Below are 9,152 nucleotides of genomic sequence, written 5' to 3'. Positions count from 1 at the left end.
TGGAGATGTAGTCACATATTGACAAGACGGGAGAGTTGGGTGTCAAAGTCTCGTGAAAGTTGGATGTTCAATCACTTTCTTAGTAACATAGCGGGTCACTTTGGGACTACTATGAGACAGACTATGACACGAGCCTTAATGATCTTATCTATTTGCTTTGTGCTGTGGAATCAGCAATGATTTGGAACACTAGTAAAGCAAATTTTGTTAGAAGATCAACTTCCCAAACCTTAAATGGACATTGGCAATGGTAGCATTGGATATCTAGAAAAGCATTTCTCTTCCCAATGGAAAGGGATCGGCCATAGTCAACTCGGTTGATCAAATGGTAAAGAGAAAGGCTAAGTCTGAGATAGTCTCATGTGCCATTATCAAAGGGTCTACATGTGTTTTGTTGCCAAAGGAAGGGGCATTGGTTGCGAAGCTGCCCTATTCACCTGAAAGGTCATAAGGTTGATGAAGTCAAGAGGTTTGACTCTACTTCAGTTAAAGTCCACTGACTAACTCTATTAAGTTCCTATTTGGAGATTCTTATTACATAATGTGAATGGGTCACATGTTGATGTTTTTTAAGAATCAAAAGAAAAGATAGGAAGCTTAAAGAAGTATATGCTGATTTTGATTGCGAAGATGGGTTTCGATCGCATGGTTCGGTAATCAGAATTTTGAGCTATTGCTTAAGAGTTATAATATATTGCTTATGAATAGATAACAACAAGTTTTTCATGTGGATTGTAAGGATAAGTTTTTCCGCAAAGTTTTAAAATAAAAGGAAAAAAAGGTTTTAATTTTATTTATTTTAAAAAATATCCTTACAATGGCATCGGTGGAAAATTGTTGCTTATATGTTTCCAGTAATAGCAATATTGGAAAGTGGATTTGATTCTTTCATTTGTGGTAGTGTCTGAATTTACCAAATGAAGAAAGTTTTTCATCACCCAAGTTTCAATTGGACAGAAACTTGGAATCATACAAGTTGTATTGTATGATGAATGAGAATTTTCATCTTTGAAAAAATTAAGACTAATTCTTTGATCGCATGTATATGTGAGTCAATTGAAGGACTAAGGAATTAGGTACACTGGGTGTGCGCTGGTCAAGGTCCACCACAAAGATTGATTTGTCATGATTTACTAAAGATTAGTAAATATGATTATACTTATAAGGTTAAGTATAATTTTGTAACATTGGAAAGGATACAATGTATGACAAAACGAATAAGAAGAATCAAATTAGGCAGGAAGATAAAAGTTTCTCAAATCTGAAAAGATGGGAGAGTACTTTAGTATCAGCTTTATGATCATCTTTATGATTTAGAAACCATATCACAAATTCATACTCTAAGTGCATTGTTATGGCTAAGAAGAGAAATCATGAATTGTTGGATTGGTTAAGATAAAGAAGATGAGTCATACTTCGTTCCAAAAACAATTCTTAGAGTCATACTCCAAGATTGTAACATTGAGTGACATAAAGTAAGGTTTAAAACACTTATCAAATGTAGTGTGAAATGTTTCTACTCTTGTACATTTGAGATTGGTAAGTTGTGATGTCTTGGATGAGACAAAGACCAACTAAGACCAATTGTGTGAAGTGTTAGTCTTGATAAGAATCCGCACTATCCCTTGAATATTTGTTTTGTTAAGGAATGGTTCTTGACTGGGGAAACTTATATGTCAAGGGGACAGTGGGAGCCTTAAAGATCCTGAAAGACTTTCAAGATTTAATCAAGAGTGAAACCTGTAATTTATCACTAGCACACGACTTAAGGTTTGCAACCTATCGTGTTGACATAATTCTTATTTCTGTACCTACTTCAAATAAGTTGAATTTGCATGTGAGTTATCAGAGTTCAACTTGGAAGCATTGGTGGGCTTTGTGTTACCAAGGTGACAAGAAACTAAGATTGAATAAGTTTAATCCATGTAGGGCTGAATTTGTCACTAACCTTATCTTGTGATTATGGTTTTGGCATATTCACATGGATAGGAACTCATACACTATAAAATCTAAGTGTCATAAGGTTTCTCTCCGATTCATGAAAATGATGGTGAGGAAACGCTTTCACTAAGTAGATTTTACGTAGATATCAATTGTGTCATTTGCATTTTCAAAAGTCATTAGTGGAGCGCGTGTGGTTAACCGGCACACTAACATGGACTTGTGAGAAATGGCAAATGCCTAAGCAATTGAGACTATGATTACGGCATCCCTTTTCATAGTTCTGAAAATTGTTTAGACACACATGTGAGCTATTTAAGAAAGGGTGTATGAATCTAAATTTCAGAAGTCCAACAGATTTCTGGAAATATGTCAGAGCTAGTGGGAGCATAAGTGTTATGCTGATAATCATCATGTTAGTGGGAGCATGATTATTATGATTAGTATTGCAAGCTAGCAATGTTAATTATAGAAAACAAAGTTTCAATCCGTGAAGATGCAGGGGTTGAAAAGTTGTTTTGCTATAATTAAGGGAGAGGAAATTATACTTCATTTCAATTCTAAAGCTTAGATTGAGATTTTAATCATCTTTAGTCAAGAATATATATAAGAATTTTATGTCTGAATGGTTCGACTTAAGAAAATTCTATATATATTGTGTTTTCAAAATTCGATTATGATTACGGCATCCCTCTTCATAGTTAAATTTTGAAAACATGGCAAATGAAAAATATTGTAGCAAAAGACTGGTCTAGTGTCATGTCTTTATGTCAAACATCATGAATAGTATCCCATATGCTTCGGATATAGGATCGATTTCATGTGCTATAATATTCATCCTTTCTAAATTTTCCAAATGCTTAAGGCATTTAGAAGGGAAAAGTCTAGAACTGGATATGACTAAAGTGATTAAGCAATTGTCGAGGACAATCTGAGGTTCGCCAAAGATTGGTTGCTCAGGGACATTAGGAAGTCTAGTGTTAATTTTGGTAGGACCATATTGACATTTTCTGAAAAGAGGTAACTCTTGTTCGGAAGTGATAGTCAAATGGGACTATGGAAATGTCTCCATAGGTGGAAGTTATTAAATCTATGTAAGATTAGGAAACTTAATGCAAGAAGGATGTTCCCAAGGAGCTGATCTCCTTTGGAATGCTCTGTAGTGGTTGTTGTCAAGTCTTTCTGACTTCGTGCATAATCATTACAAGAGGATCAATGCATATAAGTTTAGAATCTAACAGATTTCAGTAAATGACATGAATTTGGAATTCTTGCATTTACAATAAGGATTTGAGATTGTGAAATGAGTATCATTGGAATCATGTTCAATTGATCTACATCACAATGTAAGGATCATAGACAAACATAGTGTGCATACTTGGGGTATGGCATAACTGTTGTTTAGAAAACAAAGTGTACATGCTAGGAGCATGGGACGACTGTTGTTTTATTCAAGTCTTAAGTTGATTATTTGAAACATTGAATAATGTGTAATCAATATGGTGATAAATAAAAGGTGGTTTTATTTATATTCAAAAGGGTTCTGAGACCATATTAGATTCGATTATTATTGTGTTTCACTTTGCATGTTTTGACTTCCAAAATAGCTAGGTTATTCTTTCCGAATGACTAAGTTATTTAAACATTCCACAGTCGTTCATATGTTGGAAGTAGGTATGAATCAAGACTGTCATGAATCGGGTTTGTAGATGGCTAAATGGGTTTAGTCATGGCAATGGTGCTACAACATTCATGAGTGCTCATAAGTTATGAGTATTGGAATAAACCCACGCTCACTTGTATCACTTCATGGAATTTATCTCGAGTGATCGTGAGACGGTAATATCATATAAATCTTCAAACCTAGAGATATGAGTTGTTACCTATGAGTTGGTTGTGCATTGATTGCACGTAAACGCATCAGTAACTTGATGTTATAAAACGTGCCTTTGTGTACAATTCAACAAGTAGTAGAACAAGCATATGAGTCGAAGTTTATCTGTTCCTTCTAGAAATAGAAGCGATATCTGGGCCCCTCGATGATTTTGTTGTGACCTATGTACCGGCCGTTCAGAACTGAATTGATGTGTTCGATTAAGTTCTTTGTCAAACAAATCGAAAATCGGGAAACAAACTGCTGGATAATAAGTACGACGTTGTTCCATGTATTTGTCCGGCTGATATCATGAGAACAGAGGATTATATGATCCCTTATCTAAAATGGACAAGTCATTGACAAGATCAGAGTTCATCTACAAGGTCAGAGTTCGACAGAAGCTTTTGAGAGCCACGATTGCTGGTTGGTTCCTGAAGTCATACGCAATAATAGTTTTAGACTTATCCAAGTGGGAGACTGTTGGATTAATGTCTAAGTCCATAACTATAATTGGTAAGACTTGACCCAACCCGGCATGGTCCATTTGGGTTGCAAACCTTCATGCACTTGGATAGACTATAATGAGAGAAATAAGACACTTATGGTTATTAATATATTATAAGTTATAGTATATTAATAATAAGAATAATAAGATTATTTAATTAGTATTGATCAAGAATTAATCTAGGATTAATTAAGTGATCAAAAGAAGACTAATTAAATATATGGGTTGATTGTGTAAATCATCCATACTTATATAGTGGGCTAATGCTCCATGGATAATCAAGTTGGGCTAAAACCCATAGGATGGTCCATGGGTGCTCCATGGTGTATTTGAACCCATGGATCCAAGGAAATGGAAAGCCATGACAATTAAGGATTTACCCTAATTGTAACACTATATAAAGATATTATTCTTGACAAAATCGGCCACTAGAGAGTGTAACAAAGGGCTAGCCGATTTCATGAAGTGTAGGACTCTCTCAAGTTATTCTAAGTGTTTTGATAACTGTGATTCCATTTGAGGCTTCCACACTATTGGGGCTAGGCACTCAAGCTTCATGAAGACTTTCTACATCAAAGAGGTATGTATTCCATCTTGTTATATTCATGTTTTGTATGATAGATTAGGATAATACCTTGGATATTCTTATTTGCATGTATAATAGAGAAAACATAGATCCAAGGTATTTAGGGTTGCATGTACACTTAGGAGTGTTAGAATGCTCAAAACCCAACAGCTTGTACCTCTAAAACATAATCCCTTAACAACCTGTATTGGCTGGCATAATCTCCTTGAACATGCTTTAAGGCTTGCTGCTTTGCCCTAAAAGTTTTCATATGCGAAATGTCCATCTGGTACTCACGTTGGAGTTGCTCTCGTAAAGCCCTAATAGGAATCTTTGGGTTTGTCTCAATAACTTGTACTATATGCTCTAAAAGGAACTTATAGTCACATGCTTTGACTTTCCTTGTTTGTAGACATCGATGCTCCTTCGTGTATGTCTTAACCATCCAATCTATGTCACGCTTCCACTTACTACAATATATAACCCATGGGCATTTCTCTTCTTCATTAGTAGCAAGATTTGGTATAGTGCCCTTACACACAAACCTAACCCTATTCTTATCATTTTTCTCTAATTGTATTTCCCTTCTTGTCCTTATGGAATGTAGTTTCACTTGTGTCTTAAAGTCCTTAGATGAACTGAAAGTTTGAAAAATGTAGAAGGGCTCACTAACCAAAGATGCATCATTTTCATAAGCCCTATGTATGGCCCTAATAGTTTTCCTTCGCTTACCATCATTTGCCTCATCTGATGAAGACCCAGACAACAAAACCTCTGTGTTGATCACTTCTAAGTCACCTTGTTGTGTATCTTCAGGTACATTACTTTCAGAAGAACCTCCAACCCATTCTACATCCTTGTCAATGTTCATATGGAAATCTTTCATATCCACATCAACATCGTGTATGAGATTGTCCTCATCAATAAAAAAATCACTATCTTCACTCTCACTATCATCATCAAACTCATCATTTCCACTGCCATTGTTGTGTCCACTACCATCATAATCATCCTCATTCTCTACATTCATTTCAAATTCAATATGGTCGACCAAAGATGGTTCTTTGTCCAAATGACTATCATTCTCAACTTCTGTTAGGTCTGGAACACTCTCATGCTCAATTGGAGAGTCATTCCACTCCAAGAACAACTGTTTGGAGCAAGCTGGTGGCTCTTTAATTTCAACAATTTTAACCTTACTAGGGTTGGGGGACATAGAATAAGTATGTAAATTTGTTTTCCCATGCTCAATATATACATCTATTACCTTATGGTTAGCAACATACGTACCCAGATGATGAACATCCTGATCTGAACCCAAAGCAAATAACCCAAAATCCAAATCGCCAAATGGTCTCAGGAAATGATAATAGAGTAGTGTTTCGTCTGAATCAATATGCCCAAGTTCCTCCATCATCTCGTCAATGTCGTGAATGGAAAAGGTGTCAATGTCTAGTAAATCAACATAATTTTGCTTGCCTTTGATGTACTTTCTTCCAGGGAACTTTGTAAACTGTCCACCATGGTGTAATCGGACAGAGAATATCGTCGGATGTCCGGCTGTATATTCACGGAAAGATTGGTTAGTCACATTTTTCTTTTTAAGTTACTAACTGATTGAGGGAGTAAACACTTACCATATCTACGAGCAACGTCAATCTCGTCCATGGTAGCACGTATCCTCCAAGGCGCCATCGTCGTTTTCAAATGTAGGGTTCTTTCGATCAAGGGTTTTCAAGGGTTTTCAAAGGTTTTGTCTGTGAAGCTTGTGTCTGATCACGTTGATCAACGATACGTCCTTTTTTTCTTGGCGGTATAACATTGGATATGTGAAAAGACTTTTATACCGCCAACGTGCAAGGCACGTGGGGTGTCTAACGGAAACAATTGACGGAATGTGAGAATAGGGACTAGGCGGGTTACATAATTAAAAGTTGAGGATAGTCCGAGTTAGAAAAATAAGTTAGGGACCAAGCTTGTAATTTACACTAAACCACAGGGACCATTCGCGTAATTTACTCTAATAATAAATAAATTGAAGGGCGTTTGGTTATATTTGAGGACTAACTCATATCTGAAAAACTAAGGTGTTATTTATTTTTTTAAAAAGAATTTTTTCGAATATTTTTTGTTGTGCGGCGCAGCACATGCTACAGTCCTTCCTATCTTATAGAAAAGGATCCCATGATCCTCGATCGATCTTACCTGGGATCGTAAATCCCAAATTTGTCTATGAAGAGCGGATCTAATTGTATTAGTATCTATAATTGATTTGTACACTTTCACTTTTTCAGTAGTTTGTTTTTTAGAAAACTTCAGACTGCAAAACATCTGTGTATGTGCTGTGTGGCGCAATACTTTACATCTCCAAATCTCTTCGGCTTTCATTTTTTTGAATTGTTTTTTTTAGAATTTTGGTATAAGTTATTTTTTTTAACTTTTATTTTTCTTTAAACTTAGATTTTTTTTTAAATTTTTATTTACGGATTTAATATAAATTCTTATTATAGTTTCCACAAATTTTTTTGAACTTGATTTTTTTTTAAACTTTAATTTTTTTTAATTTTTTTACCGTTTCTGTTAATAATATTTTCAGTTTCAATTTCATCTTTTTTAACGTGTGTAATTTTTTACGAATTTTGTACACATCATTTGTAATTCTTTCTTAATTTTTTTTATTATTTTCTTTTTTATGTTTTTTAAAATTAGTTTTTTTTTAAATAAAGTTGTTAGCTTCTTTTATATTTTTGTAAGTTTTTTTTAAGTTTTATATTTTTGTTTTTTACATGTTATTTTTAGTACTATTTCAATGTTTTAAGACTATAATTATTTAAATTCGGTGTTGAAATGTATTTTCAATTTATAAAATTAGTTTATTTAAATTTCAGTTTACTGCAGCAATCTGCAGATGTTAAAAAACAAACATGCCTGTTATTATGGGCTGCAGCCGTTTGTTCCACCTCTTCTGCTACAAATGATTGCAGAGGTGGTTCGCAGACCGCAGACTTCACGAGTTTTCGCTTCGAAAAAACAAACAACTGATATAAAATAACGTTTGATAAAACTAGTTGAGATATATAAAATGACATAAAAAAACATTTTAAATGAATATATTTATATAATTAATTATAGGTATATTTGGAAAAAAAAAATTAAAAACTCCTAAAAAGCTATAGTCTAAATAGCTTTTTAAAAAAGTTAACTTATAAGCTGTTTTTTGACTTATCAAACATAATAATATAAAAAAAACTTAAATATAGATTAGTTCATTAGTTAGTTGTGGCACGTCAAACATAACCTAAGAGCTTATTTTTTATAAGTTTTTTTTCTAACTTATTTTTCAACTTATTGGCTTATTATGACTTACATCAAGAAAATAATATGAACTCGTAAAAAAGGAAACCAGAAAAAAAAAAATAAAAAATAATAATAATAAGCTCTCGAAAAATAAAGCCCTAAAACAAACACTCTTAAGAATTCGTTTACTTTTACCAAACAAGGGATTTGAAGTCATGTTAGTTCCATTTAAGATGAAAATAAAGATAAAAATAAAAATATAAGTAAAAAGATAGTAAAAGAAATTGGTGATTATATGTTTAATTAAGAGAAGAAAATTGAATGAAATGGAATAAATAGTAGTAATCACTTTCTTTATTTAGAAAGAAACAAAGAGTGTTTATTTTTTCTTTTATCTTTTTCTAGCTTGAAAATATAAAATACAATTTTTTTTTTTTTACTTTTATTCCTTTCTCTTCTTATTTTTTTCCTTTTTTTTCTTTTCTTTGTTAGAACTCGGAAACTACGTAAATTCAAATCCAAATAAAATCCACAATCCAAACACATCTTAAAAGAAGAAAATGATTTGATAGGGTAAATATAGTTTTTATTTTGTACATATTAAATCATTAATACTTTTTTGTCTATATTTGACCATTTAACTTGTGTTTTTTTACACATTCACTCATTATAGCCGGCTACTCAAGGTGAAACCGGAAAAAAAATAACTTAATAAGGTAATATATTATTTACTTTGTATACATTTAGTCTTTAATGTTTTTTATTGCAAAATAAATTCTTGTTGTTTTTGTATACATTCAGTTCTTATAATTGGTTTATTGAGGTTTTGCTCAGAGCATCTTATGTGAGACAATCATTAATAAGATGTTTTTATACGAGCCTCATATCAAAACACCTCGTTAATGATTGGCATATGTTGTTCAATTTGACATGTTTTTCGTTACCCCATTGTCAAAATTTGCATTTTT

This window comes from Lactuca saligna, chromosome 6, assembly GCF_052625555.1.
Source record: "Lactuca saligna cultivar CGN05327 chromosome 6, ASM5262555v1, whole genome shotgun sequence".
Classification (NCBI taxonomy): Eukaryota; Viridiplantae; Streptophyta; class Magnoliopsida; order Asterales; family Asteraceae; genus Lactuca; species Lactuca saligna.
Note: the sequence above shows the minus strand (reverse complement) of the source record.